Source organism: Protopterus annectens, chromosome 10.part0 (genome assembly GCF_019279795.1).
Source record: "Protopterus annectens isolate FY-2018-M chromosome 10.part0, PAN1.0, whole genome shotgun sequence".
Taxonomy (NCBI): domain Eukaryota; kingdom Metazoa; phylum Chordata; order Ceratodontiformes; family Protopteridae; genus Protopterus; species Protopterus annectens.
This window is the reverse complement of record NC_056744.1, coordinates 1025951880-1025979281: the sequence shown is the minus strand read 5'-3', so window position 1 is coordinate 1025979281 and position 27402 is coordinate 1025951880. Positions and strand designations below refer to the sequence as shown.

Below are 27402 nucleotides of genomic sequence, written 5' to 3'. Positions count from 1 at the left end.
TAGCTTCAGGTGAGCGCGCGGTGGGCTATGCCGACGAGCCGATGGCGATCACAGTTGAGGCTGGGGCATCTGGCCACCTTTAAACTGACGCCGCCCGCGCTGGTGTGTGATGGGTTCGGAACGGTGTACACGGCTGACTTGGGAGGTTTAAGCTTCTGGGGGTTCACATTTCAAAGGCAAGACAAAGAGACAAAGGTTAAGTCTAGAGTCCCTCTGGGCTACTTCTGAATCTACACCCAAGACACACAAAAGCAATTGTTTGGGCTGAAGATTTGCCCACAGTGATTAGGATTTGCTCCACCCCCATACTGGGTTCTCACCCCCAGGATGGAACTCTGGATTGGGATTTGTCACTCTCTGAGTCTTCTCTGACTTCCTGTCTGTATCTTCACTTCCTCTTCCTCAGAGGATTTCTTCCTTTCTTCTTATGAGGATTAGGATGCTCAGGGCAGGGATTTTTCTTGGGAGGGAACCTTTTCTTTTTAGGGAACAGGAAACCTTGCGGAAGGATGCTTTTTTTTCTGGAGAAGGACAGGCTTCCTCTTCCAAGAAGAGGACAGAATTTCTTCTTGCTATTCCAGGCAGATGCTTTTAGCTTTCCTATGCTTTTCTTTCATTAATTTAAATCCTTCTCTGATTAAGCCTGAAATTTTGATTCCATGCTGATTTTATAGGGCTAAGCCTGATAGATTTTATTATTTATTGACTCTCCTTCCTTTTTATTTAAGATTTTACTCAGGGTTCCTGAAACTATTTCTCCCAGGGCTCTAGGGCTGCAGGTTGCCTCTTCAAAAATTCTAAAAGTCTTAAGATTCTTCGGAAAAAGGTATCTGCTTCTGCTACTGTTGCTTCTGCTACCTTGTCAGTACTTCTTTTTTAATGTCAAATAAAGCTATGTTTTTTGTGCAGCTTAAATTTCTAAGTCTGTTTTCTTTGTGCTTGCTTTTTATTTTCTTGTGCAGAGGATAAGCTTCTGCAGGATGTTTTGAAGCTTGCTTGAACTTGTTAACAAGCATTGCTTACATTTATCAGGACATGCTTTTTGCGGAACAGTTGCACAAGCTGCTGCCTCTGGTACTGTTGTTAGGAGACATGCCTGGCCGTGAACAAGTTTGCCTGAACAGTTGTTAAGTGGAAAGTTGGAAGATGAACAACAAGATAAGTTATTAGATCTAAAAGGCAAAAAGATGTATTCAAAGATGGAATCTTCAAATACTGTAAAAAAGGCTTGAAGAAAATTTCTTAGATTAGTTCAGGGAAAAAAATTTTTCCTCCCAGAGCCCTGTAAAAATTGGTCAGGGAAGAAGCCCAAGGATTCAAAGGGGAAGATATAAGTTCAGTATTAAATTAGTCAGGCCAGGCCTCTAGACCAATGATACAATTCTTCACTTCAGGACCTAGAAGGGAGAAGACAGATCCCAAGAACAAGAAAGCAAACTCAATGACTCTCTCGGACGGGCTTCAGGACCCTTTCACCCCTCTCTCTGAAATTGACCCTGTCTACTTTAGTTCAGTGGGGTCTCCCATTGCAGGACAAAAAGGTATTGGGCGTGATTTCTCAGTTACAAATTCACTTACACTTTTGGCAAGGACTCACGATTTTGGGCAGATCTGCCAAAACATCAAATGTCTTCAGCCTTAACTCAGAGTGGATGCTCTTCACATGCATGAGGCCATAGAGGCCTGTTCCACTCTCTGGATGGGGGAGTTCTGTTTATTCAAGTTTTGAGAGCCCCAGAAACAAAATCTTGGGACCTAAAGTGGACCTGGTTTCTGTTAAAAACCTTTTGGAAAAAATTCAACTGGACCGTAGCTTACTGCTTCCTTTTTGGTTCCAATACTCTCTGGAGACGCCTGGGTTCAGACATTGGACTTAAAAACTCAGAATTTACATAGGATCTTCAGACAAGGATGGTGGAATTTCCTCAGGTCAAAAGGGGTTGAGGACCCTCACCCATAATTTCTGCATCTGGTTTTTCTACTTTACCTAGAGTCTTCACTTTGTAAGTGCCTGCCAGTCTGTTCTGTGGCTTACCTTTCTCTCCAGATTTACCCCAGATTGGCCCCTCAGGCATTCAGCTGCCTTATTCAGGCAGACAGCAAAGATCTCCTTTATCTTGTCCCTGTCGTCTTCTCCTCTCCTCCTAGTGGGATTCTCAGTGACAATAAAAATTCACATTGATCCTTTTCTCAACAAGCCCTTTCTTTGGGCATACTTACAAACACAACCTTACTCTCAAAGGCCTCACTCCAGAGGCCCAATTCAGCTGGCTGGCTTTTACAACACCTTGGCAACTCACTCTCAAACAAATCAAGGCTCTTCCTGCAGCAGGCTCTGCACATTTCTTGATCATTCTGTTGTTCCAAGCATAAGGCTTAGGCTGAAAGCTTCAATCGTGAGAAAAAAGTGTGAAAAGTTAGCATTACCACGATCTGGACGATCTGATCCCTCCTGATCCTCCCCTCCAGAAGGGGTTCCTCTGTTTCAAATCCTGCATGCAGGGCATGCACTCTGCCTTTCTTTTTAAGTTTTCTGGAACCTCAGCAAATCCCAACCACACAGCTCGGATTGTGCTTGAGGAGCCTTTCTAGACATTTGCCAGCAGGGGACCTGGACACAACCATCTTCTTCACCACATTCACAAACCTTGCCAAAGGCAGGCATTCAAAAAGGACAGCACCCTTCCAGGCCAATACCATTGGGCCTCTGCTAATTCATGCCCCTTCCACCACCAGTCATGTGGTACATCAACAACATCAAGGGGTCTCATTCATACCCCCATACCAGGACTAGCTATGGGTTTATGGACACAGCTCTAAAGCTGATCTACATCTCAGGGCTAGTTCAGATCCAGACCAGGACGAGGCTCCTGATCCTCAGGTTCCTGATCTCTCTATTTTTGCTTTACCTTTACCTTCTTTTATTTGAGACTTTTCTTCCCCTTTTCTTCCATTCATCCTTCTGCTTCTCTGCTTCTCTTCAGTTCTTCAGTTCCTGTTTTTCCTCTTTTCTGGTGAAGCAGTTCTGTGCTTGAGAAAATTTACCGCGCCCAAGGACCCCTGACCCCTCCTGCTGACCTCTTAATTACTTTAGAAACTTACTTTTTTCCTTTTTTTACCTTGCTTCTTCTCAGAAGATGCGAAGTTTCTATCCTGAGATTGTTCTTTTTGTTAGACATCTGCCTTTTGTTAGCTCAGGAGCACAGCAAGCTCTCTTTGGGAAAACTACCATACCTTATTTTCCATCAGAGTTTTTCCTTCGGTGACCAACTTTCACTTTCATGCCTCCTAAGTTCATTTCCTAGTGGCTTTTAAATCAGACAATTTCTTCTCAACAATTCTTCAAATACCTCAAAATAAAGGGAAAGGATTTTTGCATGCTGATGATGTGCAATATTTTACCTGAACACAAGTAAATACTAAAAGATTTCTGACAAAGTAACCAATTGTTTTGCCTCAGTGCCTCCAGAAAACCTTTTGAAAACCTATTTATAAACAAATGGATTGCTTATCACAACTGTACTTTTTCATAGGGTGGCACCTGGATATGATATTGTGCATTGTCAAACTAGCAGTGGAAAGACTTGTAACTTCATAAGCTGTAATTTCAACCCTTCTTGTCCTTCTTTCTCTTCCAGCTTCTCATTTTCAAGTCCAAAGAAAAATTCAGTACTGTGCCTAAGTCCAGCCAAGCGAAACAGAACCAAGATAATCCAAAGAAAACGCGGCAGGACACTGCTATTCCTCTAAAACTTTTATTAAAACGTAATATAAACACAGGATGAGCGCTTTCGGGATACAACCCTTCATCAGATAAAGCTCTCAACATTACTAAACATTTTAAAAGAAACATGATCCAATCACATTCAGTAAAAAACCCGCCTATTCTGAAGGGCGGGCTTCATAGGTATTACCTCATTTAATCCTGGTTTTCTATGGGCCATTAACTCAATGATCCACCTAGACTCAGCTAACTCTGTTAGATGCTTAATATCCCCTCCCCTGTTATTTAATCTTACATTCACTATTGCCCTGAACTTGAACCTATGTGTAGGATAGTCTTTCACATGCCTACTCAGGGCATTTCGCATATCACCATTTCTGATGCTGGAGAGGTGCTGCAGAATCCTCACTTTCAACATGTTATTGGTTTTCCCCACATAAAAACAGGGGCACAAACAACATTCCGCTAAATACACTATATCCGTCGTTCGACACGTAGCCCTCCCCTTCAAAAGGAAAACCCTATCAGTTACTGGATGTCTAAAACTGGTCTCCTTATTAATACAACCACAAGCTTTACATATCCCACACGGTATAGTCCCTACTGTTGTCATTGCTGAGTTACCAGTGGTGACAGATCTCTCCTTACATAACAAATCCTTCAGGTTTTTGTTCCTCCTATACCTGAAACTAGGGTTATTGCCCACTATTCCTTTAAGACCATCATCACTTGTCAGTATATTCCAATTCTTTTGTACTATGTTACAGATGTCACCGATATTACTACTATAGGTAAACATCAGTTGTGCGCCTCCTTGTAATGAAACATTTTCTCTGGAGGTGGATGAATCCCCTTGGGTCCGTCTAAGCCAGGGTTTATATCTATTAAGTCTAAATCCTTTGCTGTTGTCCATTATCTTATTGACCAATCCTCCTTCATAACCCCTTTGTTGGAAACATCCCCTGAGTTTAGTAATCTCTTCCTCATAACATGCATCTGCCAAACAAATCCTGGAGGCCCTACTAACTTGCCCCTGCACAATGTTGGGATATGTATACTGGGGATGCATACTGTCAAAAGACAGTAAGGTATTCTTCCAACAATCTTTCTTGTGTAAACTGGACGAAAAACCTACCTCCTCCTGTTCTGTACATACATCCAAAAAATCAATGGAGGTGTAGGAGGTGTTAACGGTGAATCTGAAGAACGTGGTCGTGGAATGTATATAGTCCACAAAATCATCCAGTGAACCTACATCCCCATCCCACAAGATAAAAATATCATCTACAAAGCGCACATACATTCTGATGTATCCCTTCCATCTGTCATTGTCTAAAACAAAAGACTTCTCCCAGTATGAGAGAACCAGATTTGCGTATGTGTTCGCACAGGGGGTGCCCATGGCTACCCCCTGCGCCTGTCTGTATACAGAATTCACTCCCATAAATACATTGTTCTCTAATACCAACGCCAATAATTCCTTAATCAAATTTATTTTATCATCTGTTTCACCTAAGCCCTTCAAAAGTTCCCCTACAGAGGTGATGCCATAGTTGTTGTTAATGACAGTAAACAAATTATGGACATCTAGAGTCACCATCAAAAATCTACCTATATTCTCCATTCTATTCACTTCACCCAAGATCTTCAAAAAATGTCCCGTATCAATCAGGATATTGCCCATCCGTCCTACATAAGGTCTAAGTGTATGCTCCAACCAAATGGAGATATTCTCGGTAACCCAACCCCTTCCAAACACTATGGGTCTTAGGGGTGGGTTAACCAAGGACTTGTGAATCTTGGATAGTGCCTTGAAAATGGGTGTGACCGCTTTATCTATCCATAGAAACTTAAAGGTTTCTTCAGTTATCCGCATGTCATTTAACAACAGCTGTAAATGATGATGTACTCTGTCAACAACCTGTTTAACTCCCAAGGGATTAATTAAAGTATAAGTACCACCATCTGATAACATTTCAACTAATTTTTTGTTGTACCAAGCAGTGTCCAACACCACCACCGCTCCTCCTTTATCAGCCATCTTTATGGTCAATTCCTTATTCTCACTTAAACACGTTAAAGCTGATCTCTGCGCTGGGGTTAGATTGTAAAACTTACTAAACTCACCCTCCTGAAAATATCTCATTAAATCACGTTCACAACCATTGATAAAAAGGTTAAGGGCCAGTGTTAAAGGTGGAACAAAACCACTGGGTTTTCTCAAAATTGTACTGCCCTTATTACTTTCACCAAACATCATTTTTAAAGTGATATTGCGACAGAATAACATCAAATCCATAACAACCTCATTATATACACAATTTTTACTAGGTACAAAGGTTAAACCTTTGTTTAAAACCTTCAACTCATCCTCAGTTAAAATATAAGACGATAAATTATAAACAATACCAGTGTCCACAACAGTAGTCAGTTCAATGTCCTCCTTCTTTTGTCCACGTCCCTGTCCTCGCTCAAGGACCTTTTCCAGGTCCCTTTCTTCCTCACTGGAGCTGGAAGCATTTCCAAAAAATGTCGTTTACCTTGCAAAGTCTTGGGACGTGCTCCTGCACTACTCTCTCCATTATCGAAATCTCCTGGTGCCGTAGCTGCCAACAAAGTTTCCTTAACACTTGTCTCTACAACCACTAAGGATTCATCGATAGTCCTGGTCAGTGAAGGGGCTGAACCCCTATCGACTGTGGGCACCAACGCCTCTATAACTGATCCAAAATCATTCCCCCTTGTTATCAATAACTCTGGCTGCCATTCGGATGAAAGGGTCGAAACTTCACCTGCATCCTCGGCGGCCATGTTGGTAACGCCATCTCTATGGCTCCTCCCCTCCTGCTGACATACAACCACTTTTCTTCGTGCATAGCCAGCCGACTGGATACCGTTCAACCTCGGCCAAACGAATATGTTACCACTTGAAAAATCCTCAAAGTCTCTCTGCAACTTGCCCATCTTTTGCTTCCGTAATTTTTCATCATTTTCTGCAAAAGTACTGTATAGCTCTTCCAACCGTTCAACACTCCTTACATCCACATACTCCTTCTCCAATTTATTTTGTAGAGACACCACATCTTTCTTCAATCCCTCAATCTCCGGTGCAAAGTACTCATTGAGGAGCTCCATGTACTTATAACTAGTACAAATGTTCCAAGACTGCCATTTCGCCAATAAATCAGGGTAGCGATCACCCTGCGCAGGCATGCACAGGATTCTCATTCCTCTGGGAACTATACCATATTCTATGCACGCTTCCAAATGATGAGTCTGCCACTGCAGACGTTGTAGCTTGCCCACCTTGTAGCTCAAATCTCGAACCAGATCATCAAAAGTCTTGTCAACAGCTACCGGTACCTTATGACCTTTTTGTCCTTCTCTCTGGACTGTAAACCCCAGATTCAACAACGGATTCTCCTTGGTGGTGTACCTTTTAGAACACCACCCTCTATTATCTCCTCCAGAGCAATGCTGGGCTGAGGAAAGATAGTTCTCCCCATTTAACGTTGCCTCCATAGCATGCACAGCACACGAACAATTGAGTCAAAATCTAAGTCCAAAGAAAAATTCAGTACTGTGCCTAAGTCCAGCCAAGCGAAACAGAACCAAGATAATCCAAAGAAAACGCGGCAGGACACTGCTATTCCTCTAAAACTTTTATTAAAACGTAATATAAACACAGGATGAGCGCTTTCGGGATACAACCCTTCATCAGATAAAGCTCTCAACATTACTAAACATTTTAAAAGAAACATGATCCAATCACATTCAGTAAAAAACCCGCCTATTCTGAAGGGCGGGCTTCATAGGTATTACCTCATTTAATCCTGGATGTCCTTCAAGAATGCAACTGCAGTAATAACATGTGGGTTGTCCTGCCTCAGGCAGCCCTCGGTCGTCCGGATTCCAAAGTCTGGATCCGACGTCGGCTGATGTCGCATTTCTCTCCGACGTCAGAGCGGCTGGAGTACATAAGCATCAGCCGACGCCATTTTCTTCAGTCTTTCTTGCCGCGCGGTGCCCGAAGCAGAAGCAGTTCGCAAGTGCCGGTCGGTCAGCTCCTGTATTCTACGATACCGAAGTCATCAAAAAAGCTAAGTACCCCGTTGGGGACCTTTTCTTGCCTCAGCCGATGTCAGAAATTACTGAAAAATTTACAATTGTCTTTCTTGTGGTAAACAAATACCTCATAAGGATTTCCACTCTTACTGTCTCCCTTGCCTGGGCCCAGACCACAACGTCTCGGCCTGTGTAGCCTGTGCTCGCTTCAACAAGCGCACTCTGAGGCGCCGGGCGGAGTTCGCTGAAGATTTTTTCGGCGATAATTTTGCTTACACCATGCTGTTGGATCTCCCGACATCGCAAACTCCCAAAAAGCGAAAAGACCGGGACCGACATCCTCGGCCCGCGTCTACTACCGACTCCATGCCAAAACCTAGCGCGAGTGCTCCGGTTCCCTCTGAGACGGTCTCTCCACCGCTCCGAACCGAAGACACCGCATTACCGACGACTCCGATTCCAGACATTACTCCGACGCCAGTTATAGATTTTCCTCCGGATACTGAAACCGAGGAAATGCCCAAGACCATTGCTGTAGACAAGGTCACTCCTGCACGTGGAGCTGCCAGGCCCCCTATGGCCATGTCTATTAAGGCCTACACTAGGGCTAAGGCAGCTAGCAAAACAAAACATATTACTTCTAAATCCTTACCTCAGCCGACTCCAGAGACACAAATTATGTCCATGGCTGCTGATTTAATTTCCATGATTAGAGGTTCACAGGCCCATCCTGAGAGAGGATCCCAGCTTGGCTTAATGTGGCTTAGAAGGACAAAGGTGTAGTTATATCTGAGTCAGACTAGCTACTCATGTGCTTGGAAGAACTTGTCAGGCAGAGAGGATGTGTGAGAAGTTGATGTAGCTTTCCAGTCAGGAGAGGGTGGAAAAGGTATCTTCCTTTCAGCTGATCACCACAATGCCAGCAGCAGATTTCACCTCACCAAAATGACCATTATTGGGGAACACAGGCTTGGTAATCCCAAGCAGGTGGCAGTCACCCTCTTTAATATGAGGAAGGGAGCATGCAAGTGTATGGGGAAGTGTGGATGTCCTGCAGTGATGCAGATGCTGTAGTCGGCCACCAGGGGTGGGATTAGGGACCCAGTTGAAATGTCCTCTTTGCTGAGATGCCAACAAAGGTATAAACCACCTCCATGGGTACCCAGATGACTGTCTTTCTGGTCAGTTGTTACCTCCATGGTGCTTACCGCCAGTAGATGGAATAAATGGACTTGGGACTGATGGGAGAGGCATGATGATCAACAGTCAGAGAGGGCAAAAAGCACAGAGAATAAAAAAAAAGTCTGTTTGATAACTAGCTAAAATACCTGTCACTAAACTACAGAGCATTTTTGCCTTATTTTACAATGTCTGCTTTATCGATTGTTGCAAACAGTTGCCTAATCAAGCAGTCAGTCTTCTTTGTGTCCTTCCAGTGACTAAATAACTACTTCACTGGAGTACTTATCCCTCAAACCAGTAACCATATGCTAGTTAAGAAATACTTTTTCTGCCACTGAATCTAGGGAGTCTGCAGCTGCTGGCTAATTTCCACTTTAATATGTACATCTAACAGCTTAACTGCATTGTTAAACCTTTTAGGCCACTTATATATTGCAGTCTTAAGATAGAGCACATTACCAACAACATACAAGTGACAGCTTGTGCATAAAGGCTGACTTTACAAAATGGATTTCTTAGACTTCTAGCCAGAGTGCTTGATTGTAGCTCACAAATAGCTATTAGCTATTTTAAAAGCAGCTGTACTCTTATCTGATGTCAAATGGCTTTTACTCAAGCTGCGGTATTAATAACCGATCTCTCAAGCATGAAGACCTCTTAATCACTTGTTCATTGACCTCTCCAAGACATATAATATTGCAAATTGTGCAGTATGCAGTCTCTGGCTACTAGAAACTGGCCTGCACCCTCTTCTGAGTCAAAACATTTCTGTTGTGAGGAATTCAAGAGTGTTCTAGGATGTTTATGCTGGAACTGTTTGGTCATCTGTTCCACTTGTAGAAAAACAAATGTTTGGAATATTTACTTACCACATTTGGATACACTGTATCATTTGGTGTATTACCATTAATTAATCCTGTACATTTTCCATTTTTGTCTGTCTGGCCTAAGTAGGAGTAGCGTGAAGACAGCAGATGGCCTTAAAAGGAATGGTATGTGTATGCATGTTAAGGTTTGTGAAACTGTCTGCATGAGGTGACCATTTCATTTCTGAAGGAAACGGTTGTGGTCTTTTTGAGAAGCATTGCTACAATGTAAGTAATCCTTCTGTAAAAGGATTAAGCAGTTCCAGCACCAGGCAGGTACTGAGGTCCTTAAAAGTAGGAGCAGTAAACACATACACAGTATATTTTGCATCCTTAGTGAGAGATGATGGATCTTTGTACATTGACCCATATGGGCTTTAGATGATTTTCTTCCCAGTGTGGTAAGTAATCACCTTCCCTAACTGCTCCAGTGTCACTGAAAGCTAAAGTGTGCAGACTGTGTTTTGCAGCAAGGTGAGTGCCTAATAGTACCTGTGTAATTTGGGTCTATGTTAAATAAACGAACGGTTTAAAATGTCGAGTACAGCATACTCGGACATCTTTAAGCGAATGTTTATTTAACCAACAGCCCCAAATCTCGTAAGTTGGAATGTCGAAAAGTTTTGTTTGGCCACAGTCTCCTTCCCAGTGCTGTAGGAAACAACACCTAATGAAACTAATACCAATGCGAATGCGTGCACGTTGCACTCACAACCATGTTGAGCATAACTGTAATAGACAAAGTATATACACCAATAATGAAAGAACATGTCCCTTTCACCATAAATAAATGTGTAGTAGTATAAACGGCATAAACTTAAACTAACATGCTGCCGGTGATGAACTGCAGTGTATACACTACACTCTCTCAGCAGTTCTGCAATTGCACGGAGGAGGTCCTGTGTGTTATAATCCTCTTTGTGTTGCAGGATCAGTTGTAACCTGTCACATCTGTACACCGTTCTTCTTTTCTTAGAGGATGGGGGACATCCCGACTGCAACTTTAAATGGATTTTGTCAACCCTATTCTGCTCCCTAACTAGCATGCTCAACACAGACGGAATATCACATAACCGCTGTCCCAGCAAACAGCTGATATGTCTGTGCCATCCCTCAACTTGATTTTGTGTGCCTGGCAAGGACAGAGCATTTAGGTCACACACATTCCAAAACTCTACACTAAACATAGCAGGGAATCTAGACACACAGGATAATCTAGTGTTCTGTTTCTTAACCCGACCCAGAACATATGTATCGGAGAAGTATGAAAACAACTCATTACCTTCACTAGGGAATGTGTCAGATAACTCCAGGAATGCTGGGACAACCTCCTGTACTTCTAGGAATGCCAAAGCAATAAGCTTTTTAACAGATATCTGGAAGCGTACAGATTTACCATACAACGGTGATAACCCCAAGGATTGTACCTTCCTCCAGATCGCCTGACTAAAATGGAATAGACAGCCCTTCGAACGTACATTTGGGAAGTTATGCTTTACACTATGCAAAGCTGCTATCTCAAAGTCAGACAATAAAAGTTTGACAGATAAGGCAAGGTTAGCTGTAGTCATTAATTCTGACTGAAAATCCCACATATAGTTGTAACACTTATATGTTTTCTTAGTCATGAGACAGAACACTAATGGGACGCACTTAGTATGTCCACAGAATGTTATGAAGCCATGGATGCTGTACAGTTGCCTGCACAAGCGACCTTTTGTAAGAAATACACCATCCATCTACCACATTGGTGATCTACTTAAGTCCCTAAGGTTTTCCATGGTAGAGAATACTAGGACGTGTATCTTGTTTGCGATGTCATACATTCTCTTATGCACAAATGACCCTTCCTTTAGTGTAGATTCGCTGGGATTTATACTTTCTAAGCTTGTATACACAGGAGCATGACTCCTAACCGTACTACGACGGACTCTATGTACTTGCTGCAGCATGGCCTTTCTGGATGGTAAAGCAACTGAGTTTTCTAAAGCGGTAGCTGCACAGATATCATCGACAAGCAGGGCTGGAGTATCCCTACATATACGAGCACTTTCTTTCAGTTTGCTACAGGCAATGTACTTATGCACCTCACACACATCTGAAGCATGGTGACACCCTGTACATTTTAAGTAGTAGTTCACCATTTACATCCCTTATTGTTATTACACATCCTTTACACCTGTCTCTTACTTTGCCTTTGCAATACCAGTACCTTCCACCCGTCGTCTCCTTTTCTAGGGTGTACAGGTAGCCATCTATCTGCAGTATGTACCTACCTTTTTGAGACTTTACACAATGATAATAGCCCCCTACAACACCAGGGGAGAAGCAATTTGAGGTAGCCATAGCATTACGGTCTGCCGAAACATCACAAATGGCGGTTTACCAGAACTAAGTTTATATGCATTGCAGCAATGTATGTCATGAGTATCTGCATTTTACCAGCCGTTCTGATATCTGTATTTGTGTTTTGTATTGCACTCGATACATACTTCATTGTTGTGTGCTGGATTCATGCTTACAGTTTGGCGCTTACTTGTTTTTCTGCTTGGCTGGCATACCTTCCATGATGTATTACATATTTCGGTGCTGGCCAACCAGGGTTTTTCAGAACTCCTTTTTCCGACATTTAAATAAATGTTTGCTTAAAGATGTCAGAGTATGCTGTACTCGACATTTTAAGCTTTTGTGTATGTAACATAGTCCCTGTAATTTCATATGTTGACTGTGAGCTCAACCGCATCTTAAGAATTTTCATACCCCACAAACATAGCTTATTATTCATTTAACCAATGCAACTGCCATCTCAAAACAAACTGACCAGCTGATAGAAAAAATAACATGTATCAAGTGGCAGTGGCGTAGCTAAAGTTTGTGCCACCTGGGATGGACTTTGAGTTTGCTGCCCCTCCCCGTCACAAAATACAATATAGTACATATACAAAATTAAACATAATATATATCATAGTTCAAAAGTAAATGAAGGATTCACCGAGACGAGGCAGAGAAATTCAAACGTTTTAATAAAACTTGTATAAAAACTTAAATACACAAAACAGGTAAGTGCTTTCACAACTCAGATGTTGCTTCTTCAGACCATATAAAACAAGATAGCATTCACAAATTTAAGCTACGAATAAAAAGTCATCTAACTCAAAAACCTCCAGTCACAGTCTAATATTCAACTAAGAACCAATCATAATAGCAATGTATTATTCCATGCACAACACGATACAAGCATAGTCATTTAAACAGACCATTCATAAATGTTCCGTCATCCATTCCATTTATATCATATTCGAATTGGGGATGACAGTAATGCATTAGCAAAGCATGTAATAAATTGTGGTGACAGAAATGCATTTAAATTCCTAGTAGATGAAAAATTAGAAAAAAGTCCACATCTGGCTGATTTTTTTGTAATGACACTGAAAAGTCAGAATTAAGATGGATAATTAAATTGCAGACAGATAGAGGGAATGGTTTGAATGGGAAAATCAACCATGGACCAAAACAACTGAATAGCAAATAAAAAAGCACCAAGCACAGCCGAGAACCAGAATTTATTCCAAAACACACTTAATGTAAGTGCTTTCATCAAAATTCCGAACGCCTGCAGAACAAGAGACAGGATACCCACAGTTTTCACCAGAATGGCCAACTACCACGATTTCAGCAAAGGAACAATTCCTTCAGGCCGAAGCAGAATTGGCATTAAGTTGTGAAAGTTTATTATTTCCGGGTACTATTACTATTATTCCTAACAGAATGGACAATTTTTTCATCTATAATTATAGTGCCGTTGAACTTTCAGTAGACCATGCCGATTTATTCAGTAGGGGTTATTCTTTTGTTCCAGACACACAGATGTTGTCAGAACTATTTTGGAGTTAAAAATGTTTATCAGGAACTTAAATTTGAAGTTGTTATTTGCAGGTTCTGACCAAATGTTTAAACCTTATCAGTTGTATGTTCCGAGTATTATTAATCCGGATTTGCATCTGGTTTTACATATATTCCAGCATGTCTGTGAATTTGATATAAGAAAGTTAGCTAAGACTCAGCGAGTTGATTTTGACAGCCATAATTTAGATCATACTCATTGGGCTGTTTTGAAGGCATTTCTTGCAACCCCTAATTAGGGTGTTATGCAACCTGACAGGGGAGGTAGGTTGGTAGTAGTGGATCAACTAGATTATGAACAAAAGGTCTTGCGTATTTTATGCAGTAATGATTATCTGGAATCTTCCTGGAATGAGGTTAACGTAGCATATAACCATGTTGATGTAATCTTACATGATATGCTTAGCTTATGCAAGACGAGATTACACCTGACCAATATATTTTTATGGCTAACTAAACACCATGCATACCTAGGTTTTTTTTGATCTTCCTAAAATACACAAAGATATACACAACCCCGTCTCAGGCATATTGTTGATGCTGGTAACTATAAAACTTATTGTATTGTAAAATTTATTGATTGCATATTGAAACTCCATGCCATGGCTATACTCCAGTTATGTAAGGACTCATGGGATTTTTTATCTAGGTATAACAGGATTGATTCAAATTTAGATTTTGTTTTTGTAACCATTGATGTCAAGGATCTTTTTAGTTGCATTCCTCATATCACTGGACTTCAACGGTTTGAGGATTATTTAAATTTTCATTTTAGGTTGAAACAGTCCTTGACCAACACTTTAACTACAGTCATGGGTTTAATACTGGATACTAATTACATACTATTTCAGGGCCAGTATTTCAAACAGGTTTCGGGTGTTGCTATGGTTGCCCCTTGTGGCCCTTTGTTTGCCAACATCGTGATGACAGCATGGGAACAACGGTTTGTTTGAATGTCCTTTCTTTCAATATATACAGACATATATTGGATACCTGGGTGATCTATTTTTGGTATGGGTTGGGCTGGTTGAGTTGATTGAGTTCATGTCCTACATCAATTATTTTGCTACCTTTTTAAAGTTTACACATATCATTGGTAATGATTCCATTAACTATCTTGATGTTTTACTTAAAGACCCTAATTCCTCTGCTCTCTCTTCAAAGATATAGGAAGCCAACCTACTCTAATAGTTTACTACATTTTACTAGTAATCACCCTTGCCATCAAAAATGGGTTGTCATTAAGGGACAGATGGTTAGGGCAGCTAGGATGGCTTCCAATGGGGATGAGTTTCTTGAGGAGTGCAACATTTTGTGTTCTATCTTTTTAAAACGTGGTTATCCTGAAAGGTTGGTTGCCAGTATCAAAAATTAAGTGGTCAGGAAAAGGCAATCTGGGACGTTTGCCCCCCTTATTGGGTTATTCCCAACCCCAATCCCATGTGTTGGCCATAGTGGCACCTTCTGGAGGTCCATCTGGTGAATTATTATTACTGGAAATGGTTTCTTCTGATAGGCAACTGGCCAACATGGATAAGGCGGGTTCACATTTTACCACTTTCAATGTTGATAGTAACCATATAGCCTCTTATTATTAAAAATTGGCAATTGTTGGCTGGTCACTGGCAGGCCATTGACAAGCTTGACCCACATCCCAAATTTGTGTATAAACGTGGTAAATCCTTTAAGAATTTTTTTGATGGCATGGCTAATGGGATGCATATGAAGTGTGGTAAAATGACGACTAAATGTGGTACATGTTCCTCTTATTTCATGATTTTTGAAACTGAAGAGTTTGTGGTCAACAATGTTAAACTTAGGGTTCGAGGTAATTTCAATTGTCAGTTTAAGGGATCATATACATAGCCATGTGTAAGGTATGTTCTGGATTTTACATGGGGAAGACAAAGTGCATACTTAGACAATGGATTTATGAGCATTGTTATGACATAAAGAAGTTGAAATCTACTAATGCGCTCTGTAGACATATTGTAGCCAACGAAAACCATAGTTTTGGATTCTGTGTTTTAGAACAGGTGGAGCATGTAAGGGGTGATTCTTGGTCTATTAAGTTAGAAGATAGGGAGTTATGGTGGCAGATGTTATTAATTAATTTTTCTAATATGTGTCTTTTGTGTCATGTGCCATTTGTAGAGAGTATTTAAGTGGTCACATGGTGTATTTCAAAATGTCTGAAGTCTTGACGAAAGTGCTTACATAAAGTGTGTTTTGGGGAAAAAATTCTGGTTCTCGGCTGTGCTTAGTGCTTTATTTGTTGTTGAATGGGAAAATACCCCTGAAACCCATTGTTAAGTTGCCTGGTGTCTAAATTTTTCAGTTGGAATACCATTCATCCTCAGAGGGCATCTTGTGTCTGTTGTGGTAATACACATCATACATAGTCAAAAAGTGAAAATGACATCTAGAAAAAGAGTTTTTTAACTATACATTTAAATAATTATTAATTACAACAATCTATAAAGCTATTTTTCTTATTTTTCTCTTAGCAAAATCGTCAATGACATTATCAAAGTTTATTATCTTCTTTTGGTGTTGTATAGTGAGTATGGCAAGGTTTCTTAAACGCAAGGTGCTCATAGTAGATATCAAATAATCAGTTTTAGTTTAGAGAAACATCTCTCACAGCTAGCAACACTAACAGCAATTGTGAGGAAAATTCGCAGCAGTATTACAATATTTGGAACTTAATTCCCAAGACTGTATTTCTGAATAAACTGTAAAAGTTCAAGAGGGCCTTCCCTCCACTTCTCTGTTTCATCTTGCTTAGCAGCAACAGGAATGAAACTTTTTAAGTCTTTTTCTCTCAGAGGAACGCTTCTTTGTCAGTGTCACTGTGATCATCATCATGTAGTTGACACTCGTAGTTATCATTCGAAAGATTTGATGGAGTAAGGAATGCATATTTCTCAGCAAGAACATGAAACTGTTGAAGTCTTATAGGTATTTCTTGAATCAATCTATCCAGTGAAGAAAAAATTTCCCTTTGTAATTCAGTTTCATATGGTAATTCAGTATCATCACTTGATCTTCACCAAACATTTTTTTCTTTCTACATCGACGATGATGCTCCTCCACGACTATTCCTAGATCATTACAAACTTCTTTGGCAAATATTATTGCACTGTTCACTAGCTTGTCCCTATTTTTAATTAAAATGTTTTTAAAGCTTCAAGTTTTATATCACAATGCTGTATATTTAATCCTTTAGTTTGTAGGTAAGCCTGTGTGTCATTCCAACAGGCCAAGGAAGCACAGAAAGGAAAATTACTGCAAAGCAGCAAGTAGTACGCCAGCATCTGACCTGGTAACTGTTTTCTTCTTCACTAGTTAAATCTTCAAAAGCTTTTAAAATCTTTCAATTTTTTTTAACAACACTTACAGCTTCTCCCCTTGTACTCTTCCCTGTGTTTCTGTTATGTGCTTAAGACTTTGACAAGTGACTGAGGTCAGAATATCCTAATGATGAGTTGAGGACGAAAAAAACATGAACAAACGCTCCAAAGTTCCAAAAAAGGTGTCAAAATTTATAGCAACAGAAGCTGCATGTACACTGTCCAAATTCAGCATATGATTAGTGCAAGCAACAATTTTTGCTTTTCCATTAACGTCTTTTATGCATCTCTCAACACCAGTATATTGTCCAGCCATCACAGCAGCGTTGTCATAAGCTTGTCCTCTACAATTTTGAATATCAATTCCATCATGTTCTAGTTTTTCCAAAATCATACTTGAAATATTCTCGGCGGTTTTACCTTTTGTTTTGATAAAATCAACAAATGATTCCACTACCTTTACTTCGCCTCCATCAGTCATAACGTATCAGTCATAACGTAGCGCAAAACGTGGCTCATCTGATCTTTATGAGAAATGTCAGGAGTGCTGTCAAATATTATAGAATAGTACTTGGCTTCTTTAACTTGTTCTGTGATTTTGCTTCTTACTTTATTTTCCAAAATTTCTACAGATTTGTTTTGGATCATAGGTGACCTACAAGATTTAGCAAATTTATTTCCCATCTTGATTTTGAGAATATGCTCTCGAAGCACTGGGTCATATTTTGCCAACAAATGTACTAATGTTAAACAATGTATTCTATTTCTTGTCAATTCAGCATCAATGTCAGTTTTATATCAGTAGTTCCACATTTAATCCTAATTTCCAACTCCTTCCACTGTGTGAATTTCTGGATGTGGGCCACACTGGATTCATGCTCGAATATTGTAGGATTCAGTTTCCACCACATATTGAATCCATCCACAGAATCAAAATTGGAATAACTTCTGTCTGAAAACAGTCTGCAACAAAAGCAGTAAAGAGCTTTGTTGGAAGGAGAGTAAATCAACCTTGATCTCAACAATTTTTCTTCAATTGGTAGGGTTCAAAAAAACAGTTGCATGTAAGTTTTTTGTTTCATCCTATGATTGACAAATCACTTCACCAAAATGTGAATCTGGGTGTTGAACCGCAGACGTACCTTAACGTACCAGTAACATCCATGTGTCATCATTAATTTTGCTTAGCCAAAGACCAACATCTTTTAAGTTAACGGATGGAATTTTTTGTTCGTCACACAATTCATCTCTTGAAGTTGATGGACTGCTTAAACTTAGTCAGTTTTAATTTGGAAACTGCTTCAGGTGCAGCAGTAATAGTAGTTTCTGCACGACTGAGGTATTTCAATAGTGCACCTTCCTTTTTTTTAATACTTCTTTCCCTTGCCTTTCTCGTTTTTTCTAAAAGCAGCACCACTGTCTTTTCTTCTCTTCATCTTGGGAATGGGATTAGATTGACACCTGAGAGAAAAAATATTACTACACAATACAGTCACGAAGAATAACAGTAAAAGAGAAGAATAAATGACTGCATACATTTTCAGGAATGCAACAAGTACAGATCTTTTAACAAGTTAACACAATTGTTTCACAATACAGTTAAATCTTTTTTAGTGAAATAATAAAGTTGCATATATTGTACTAACTGCGGTTTAAATGGCTTTCATGTGCTACATATACTACCCATGTAACAAAAAACAGTATTAGAAATCCAAAACATTTGGAGAAGTTAAAAAAGGGACAACTCGCACAGCATCAGTCTGCACAAGCTCTTTACGATATCACATTCCCCTATAGATCCATTTTCCCCAGTTGCTCTAGGATACCACTGTCAGCAGCCTACCTGTTCTTGCAGATAAATAGCTCTCTGATCATGTAGCCCAGGCGGGTATGACCCTGATCCTGAGTAGCATCCTGCCCTCACCAAGAATGATACTGCAGTATAAAGAAAAAAATGATCGATTTCAACAATTGGCTAAGCTTCTGGTGTCATTCAAAGGGGATCCAGTGTCTGTCAGCCTGGGACGACATTGCTCAACAAGCCTCATTGCTTCGCAAGAGACAGCTTGCACCTGTCACCCCTAGGCTTTCGAATACTGGCCAAGGCTCTTGCTGCCCCCCATAGTGCCTTTTTTAGGCAAGGCTCAAAAGTCAAACCCACCTCCGTAAACAGCACAGATAAAAAAAATGAGGGTTATGCTACTCAACCCCAGGAGTTTAAATCTCAAAATGCATGCGCTCAAGGCACTCCTCAGTATGGAGACCGTCGACATCTGTGCAGTAACTGAAACCTAGTTCAAGGCTCTACAGAGCACCTCAGCACTACTGGGCTACAACTCATACCACACATTTTGGCCACAGAACATGGACCGAAACACAAAAGGAAGGGGTGTATCCATATTCATCAAGGATATCTACACCTCCAAGTTAGTGGCGCAGCATGATACCTCTGAGATCATCCATGTACAACTAACATCGGGCAAATCTGCAGTGCAAATTGTGGCTTGCTACAGACCACCCTGCATGACCCAGGACCACCACTCCGCCTTTCTGGAGACACTGGAAAACATGAAGGTCCTACCGAACACCCTGATATTGGGCAATTTCAATTACCCTACCATTAACTGGGAAAACTACTCAAGTACAAACTTCCAGGTCCAGCGCTTCCTGGAATTTATCAACTCAAATGAACTGGATCAGCTGGTAAACTCCCCTACCAGAGGTGAAAACATATTGGACCTGGTCATCACCAACATGGGCGACAGGTGTTCCGTACCGGAGGTCAACCTGCCACTGGTTAGATCAGACCATAAACTAATCACTCTGGATGTCCACACCACACCACCACCCCCAACCAAGGAAACCACAGTGAAAAACTTTTCTATAGCAAACTTCACCTTACTTAAGACAGAGGTGGTAAGTTTCACAGCCCCCATGCTAAAGGATAACAGTGTCCAAGATGCAGGAACCTTTACAAATGCACTCTATGAGCACCTACAAGGATGCATGGATCGTGCCATCCCTAGCAAAACCAAGACTCACTCCCCTAAGAGAAGGAAACTAGTCTGGTGGACCCCTGCCATAAACAGGCTATACTTTAGAAGGAAGAAACTAGTTCAGAAAAAAAGCAAATCCAAGAAGGAAAGACATCCGTGATCAGTATCCATAAGAAACTAAGGTCCCCTCATAAAATCATCCAAGGCTAACTTTGAAAGAAAAATAGCCAAGGATTCGAAAAATAACCACAAAGCCTTCTTTAGCTATGTCAAGAATCTAAGTGGCAACTTGCAGATATGCTCTGAGCTAGTGCAAAATAGCACAAAATATACTGAACCTACTGATATTGCCAACCAACATCCTGGCAGATAGATTCAGTGCAAACTTCACCCCCCTCTCACCCCCAAAAGGGCCCATAACAATGCCGGAAAAGTGTAGTGTCCTGGAAATCACAGACACACAGGTGAAAACAGCCCTTTCAAAAGCCAAAAGCACAGCGTCATTGGGGCCAGATGGTGTCCCAGGCTGCGTCTTGCATGAACTACAGAAAGAACTAACCCCCCACCTAAACACACTGTTCAACCTCGGCCTCTCCACAGGCTACGTGCCCATAGAATGGCGCACAGCAACGGTTAGTCTGCTCCACAAAGGAGGGGCTACAACTGACCTTGGTAACTATCGCCTGACTAGCCTGGTCTGCAAGGCTATGGAGCGCATCATCATGGAACTCCATTAACAAAGACATTGGGAACCTTCAAACACTTGACCCGACCCAGATTGGCTTTGTTAATGGCAGATCATGCCTACTAAACCAGGTTGACTTCTTCGAGACAGTTACCAAGGCCATAGATGAGGGGAAGGTGGTTCGCACAGCCTACCTTGACCTCGCCAAGGCTTTTGACACCATTCCCCACTCAAGAATTATAGAAAAACTCACCAACCTGAACATAAACCCCTACGTTACGAGATGGGTTGCCAACTGGCTTACAGACAGAACTCACACGGTAATAATAGCGGGCTCCAGGTCTGACTCTAAATCAGTCACAAGTGGTGTCCCACAAGGCTCGGTCCTTGGACCCCTACTGTTCGGCATATACTTCTCAGAAGTACAGGCAAACACAGGAGGACTTTGGCTAACCAAGTTCGCTGATGACTGCAAACTGGGAGCCATAATTGACTCTCCGGCTGACACGGACATTCTCCAAAAGAGCCTTACTGAGATGGACACCTGGTGTCAAAGTCATGGTCTCAAGCTAAATGTCAAAAAATGCATAGTCATCCTGTTTGGGAAAAACAAAACACCCATGAATTACCACGTAGATTCAGCCTCCTTAATACAGAAGAGCTAATAAGAGATCTCGGGACCCAGGTAGATAGTAATCTCTCCTTTGACAATCATATTGCCAAAGTAGTTAGGAGATCCTTCTATGTAGCCCATCTAATTACTAAAGGGTTCGCATCTAGAAATAGAGGTTATAGTGCCCCTGTACTCATCACTCATCAGACACATCATAGAGTACAATGCCCCATTTGGGATGTACCTCACAAGATACTTCCAACAGCTGGAAAGACCACAAAAGTACCTCACCAAGAGGATTACTGGCCTCAAACATATGCCGTATGCAGCCCGACTGGAAAAACTCCAACTGTACCCAGTGGCATATCGCATACTCAGAGGTGATCTCTGCCTGACTTACAAAGCCATGTCCAACTCAGAATTGATGGACATGCTCCACCTAAAGAAATCCAAGTCACTGCAAGCTGCTCACTGTAGTGAGCTAAACCTCGCCGCAACAATAAATAGAACATGCTGGAGGGATAGATTCCTGTCACAGAAACTCCCCTTGCTTTGGAACAAAATTCCTAACAACATTAGGCAGAGCCCCTCACTAACACTCTTCAAGAGAAACCTTGGATGGGTAACAGAGAATACACCCCTGGGATCACTTCATTGGCTCTTCTTGACAGAGGCTCAGTTAATTAATCAATGGGGTGGCGAAAGCTGACACACTGTGGCTAGGCTTATAAATGCCCTCGGGCATATAGCCTAGTACCTACCTATGAACCTAATACAGAAAATCAATACAAACTGTTTTAATAGTATCTGTAGATAGATAACTACAGATGTCAAATGCTGTACTGTACATACACATACAATGAATGAACCAGAAATCTGTGCTGACAGGGATATGAATAGGGTCCTGTAAGCAAAGTACTGTCATGATTGTATAAACCACACAGTCACCGTGCTGTATAAATGTTGCCACATAAGTGCCATGTAATCTTTCCACCTGAACCATAGTTCCCAACCAATCAAGAAGAACAAATCTCAAAAGAACCAGGCAGTGGGACTAAGCTAATCCAAACATAATCAGGGGTAGTCATACTCAAACTGTTTGTAGTACTGTAAGTCACCTGACACTTTGAATTGACAGAATAAGAGAATGTGAATTAATATACAAGTAAAATTCTCATGAAACCACCTAGAATGCATATAGCCATACCTCTCAACCTCTTAAAGGGACAAATGCATAAATAAAAGTGGCACAAAGGCCCAGAAATACTGACATATCACAGTGCTTAATTCTGAGCCATTTTTCCTGTGTTTTTATCAAAAACTAATACATGAATAAACCGACATATAAAATGAGTAAATAAGTAATTCTGATGACAGCACAGTTTATATATACACACGCGCACGTATGCTGTAGTCACTTTTGTGCTGTCTTTAAGTCAGTTGTTGCTGCTCTTTTCTAATGACCTTTGTACCCATACCCAAGAATAAGGTCTGATTGTTAAATCTCTTTCCGTGAAAAAGCCACATGCTTCATTTTAGTTAAAATCGTAACAAAAATGTTCATTTTTACTGAACAGCTATTTTTTCCTTGCAATATTACGTTTTGAAAGACCACATAGTATTATAAAGTCACAGTAGTATCCAAACTTTTTTAGTTAAACATATATTTTGAAAGCATTAAATCATATCCATCTATTACTGTGACATACAAACAAATGTTTCATTATATAAAGTCATTGAAGATTACTGGCCCCGCACAGCCTGACTTAAAAGTGGCAGCAATAATCTTTCTGAATGACGGTGCTTTTTACATAAAAAATGACCTAATTTTCAGAAGAATGCATGTAAGCTCTAAGCAGTCAAGCATTCTGATGAAGTGTGCTAAGCCATACAAAGCGTACATTTAGATAACAGCAAATCAATTAAAAATCTCTTGTAGCACTGCATGTCCTTTTTCATATATTTTTTCTGGCCCCAGGTTCCCGCTGTTTTTCCAACACTGCAAACCGTCACAGGGGCGGCCTGCTGTGTGTGTGTGCGCACGCGTGCGTCATGGTGTGCAAATAAGCCAAACGGAAAGCCACCACCTGACTTCTGCTTTTCTGTCTTAGCCTCCAGGCCATAAAAAATAGCTTCTCATTAATTAAAAAGTACCATTCTGAGTGGAATGCCCCTTTCACCCCCCACTAGCTACGCCATGGATTGAAACCCACATTTAAAGAAAATGCATCTGGCCAGTGGTGGACAAAGTATGAACCAATTATGACAAAACTGCCTAATTCAGAAAATTTCCATCATAAAAGTCTACTCAAACATCTGTCATTACAACCAACCAGTATCAGTAAATATGCACAATCGCTGCAGAAGTAAAAGTAATCTAAATAATTCCACATTAAAGATATCTGTAACTAATTAAGAGGTTGCTAGCAAGTAACTTTATATCTCATTGTTTCATCTACAAATAAAGTGCCTGCTGCCCTTGAAGAAGAAATTGCCTATGTTGCATTAAAAAATGACAAGCTAGTAATATTGCAGTAGGAAGTGGATGGTAAACTGATAACAGGTTCGTAGTTACTAGGTGTCTCCTCCAAAGGAGGACATTCTCAGGACTGCAGCATCCACCCCATTTAAAATACAACACAGTACAGTATCAGCAATCCATCTACATACTGTGGGAGTAGAACCCACAGCCTTCTCATTCAAAAGCAAGTATACTACCTGTTGTGCTACTAACAATGGAAACAGACTTTGTATAAGCAGTACTTAACTTCTCTTCCCCTGAAGCTCTCAGCTCCACTATATCTGTCAACTTTGCAGCAAAAGAAATCTGAAAAAAGCCAAAATTTATTGGGGGGGGGGTGCAAAGGCACAAAACCAGGGATACATTTTAAACATTACTTGTATAATCTTAGAAAGTTGCTAGAATAAAGAAGTTATGTACTCACCGTAACATTCCATGTGTGTAGTCCATCTCGCTCTTCATTCTTGCATATGGGTTCGGAGCCGATCCTCGGCTCTGGCTCGGCCAATTACAAAGCTCAAAGTCTGTCAGTTGGCTCGTGGCAAGGTAGGTATCCCATAGTGCACTAGTAAGAATCCCCAGATCTTGTTTGCTGCTGTCTAAAAAAGTGATAGAAAGTATTTCCACAAGGAACAACAAAGATGAAATGTCTCCACCCTACAGAAGATAAATACTATCTTGTCTCCAGATCCTCCAAGGATACATGGATGGGGGTAGGTGGGTGGGTTCTTAAGAATGAAGGGTGAGATGGACTACAAACATGGAACATTACAGTGAGTACATAACCTCTTTATGTTCTGTAGTCCTATCTTGCCTTCAGTCTTACATATGGGACAGCGTCCCTAGCACCTTTTTCTCGGGTGCCTCACGGGAATATACTCCTAAGAACTATGGAACCAAAGGAGGCTGTACCCCTACAGGCCAAATCCAATTTGTAATGAGTAATAAAAGCATGAGGGGTAGCCCAAGTTGCTGCTGCACATGTATTGTCTGAGACTGTGGCTTGAAAGGCAGCAGATGTGGATACAGATCTGGTAGAATGAGCTTTAATTTTAAACGGGAGTTCTTTGCCATTGGAAGAGTAAATAAACAAAATACAATTTGAGATCCAATATGATAATGTTGTCTTAGACACTGACATATCTTTTCTTGTCTCGGAAAAGGATGCAAACAATTGGTCTGATCTTCTAAGCTCCTTGGTTCTATGTAGATAGAACCTTAACTGTCTGTAAACCATCAAGTTGATGAAACTTATAATCTGCACTGTTTGAATGATTAGGAAAAAAGACTGCCAGTTTGATAGTTTGATTCAAATTAGATTGAGAGCAAACCTTGGGGATGAAGGACGGATTTGTACGAAGGGAAACTGTCTCTATGAAAGATCAAGTAAGGAGATTTGACTGACGGTGCTTTAACTGTGACACTCTTCTGGCGGATGTAACAGCTACTAGAAAAATGGTCTTCCATGAAAGGAACTTCAGTTCACAAGTATGTGCGGGTTCAAAAGGCGGGGAAGTAAGTTTGGACAGAACGAAATTTAGATCCCAAGGAGATAGAGGTTCCTGAAAGGGAGGTCTCAGCGAAGTAGCACCTTTTAGGAAAGATTTACACAATCTGTGAGCCATAAGATTAGGTTCATGTTGTCCCAAATGAAAATTGGAGATCGCTGCCAATTGAACTTTGATTGTAGCAACAGCTGATCCTTGATGAAAAAGTTCAGTTAGGAATTCTAACACCAAAGGAATGGAAGCTGTGTAAGGATCTATGTTTCTATCTTTTTCCCAGATGGAAAATCTTTTCCATTTGCTAGCGTATAATTTTCTTGTAGAAGGCTTGTGGGAAGATATGAGGATATGAGTAACTGCAGGTGAGAAATCATGAAGCCTGACTAGGGATGGAAGTGGAGCAGCCACGCAGTCAAGTTGAAGGTGTTGAGGCAGGGGTGGAAGGTGCCTGACCAGTCTGTCAGAAGGACTGGGTCCAGAGTCCATGGATCGTCCTGAAGGTGAGGCCCGAAAAAGGGGAACCAAATCTGACGAGGCCAGTAAGGAGTGATAAGAATCATTCTGCTTCCCAAGGTCTTTGCTTTCTGGATCACTTTCGATATCAGCGGCAAGGGAGGGAATGCATAAAGAAGTCCCGGGGGCCAATTGTGAACAAGTGCATCTCTCTGTGACTCCACCGGGGAGGGGGGATAAGGAGAAGTAGCTGCTGCATTTGGCATTGATTGGACTGGCAAACAGATCACAGCAGTGCTTTCCCCATTTGCGAAAAATCTGTTCCGTGACTTTCTGATTCAGAGACCACTCGTGAGGCATCAAGATTGCCCTGCTGAGCTTGTCGGCTATCACATTGATTGTTCCCAGGATATGCGTTGCAACTAGAAAGCATTGGGAAGAAATCACCCACTGCCAAACAGGAAGAGCCTCTCGACATAGGGGGTAGGATCTGGTTCCTCCTTGTTTGTTTATATACCATACCACTGATATATTGTCTGATTGGATTGCTGTCGTCCCTAGAGGAAGAAAGTTGTGAAGTGCTTGCAATGCTAGTAGCACGGCTTTCATCTCTAGGACATTGATATGCAAGCGAGCCTCATGATCTTGCCATGTGCCTTGGACAGTCTTGCCTAGATAATGCCCCCCCCCCCCCCAATCTGGGAGGCATCCATGGTCACATTAGCAATGGGTTGACGAGGAATGAAAGGTGTTTCTATCATTAGTCGATCGTGCTGTATCCACCAACGAAGGTACTTTTTGCAAGATTCCATCATCAGAATAGGATGAGACAGAGGCAGTTGTTGAAGAGACCACTGGGAAAAGAGTAGCCATTGAAGGATTCTCATATGTAGTCTAGCTAGTGGAACTAGAATTATAGTAGGGGCCATGGTTCCTAAAAGTGTCAGCACTGTCTTGGCTTTGACTCTCTGTTGAGGAAGTAGAATGTATATCTGTTGTCTCAGATTTTGTATCCTGTCTGCAGGAAGACGAGCCATCATGGTGTGTGTCTATTTCTGCACCTATAAAAGTCACATATTGAGAGGCCGACAAGGCAGACTTTTCCCAGTTTATTGTAATCCCTAGCTGAGTGCAGAGCTGAATGGTTGAATCCCTGGCTTGTAGAAACCAGGGATACATTTTAAACATTGCTTGTATAATCTTAGAAAGTTGCTAGAATAAAATGTTTTGTGTTACCATGCGTTTCCTGAAAAATAAGAAAACTAAAAATTAAATGCCCTTATTTAGTGAATTCACCTCTCACTGATTTGCCAGAAAACCACAAATTTTAAGAGGAACAGACCAAAAGTATGAGACAAATATTTCCAGACATTCTGTGAAAATCTGGACGGTTGAGAGCCATGGACTCAACTCCTTGAACGGGTAGAGAATTCAGGCTCTTGTTTCTTGTTCACAAGGTACAGAGTTTGAGCCTGAGTAACACTAACCACATCCATGGGCACTGCATAAATAAATACGCTCACTACTACACTGAGA

At 41.1% G+C, this 27402-nt stretch overlaps 1 protein-coding gene across 3 annotated transcripts in view; it reads left to right on the top strand.

Annotated features, from left to right (window-relative positions):
* ACADM (acyl-CoA dehydrogenase medium chain) overlaps positions 1 to 27402 on the top strand; it is a 633245-nt gene that overhangs the window by 158144 nt on the left and 447699 nt on the right. The gene's annotated exons all lie outside the window — the stretch shown is intronic.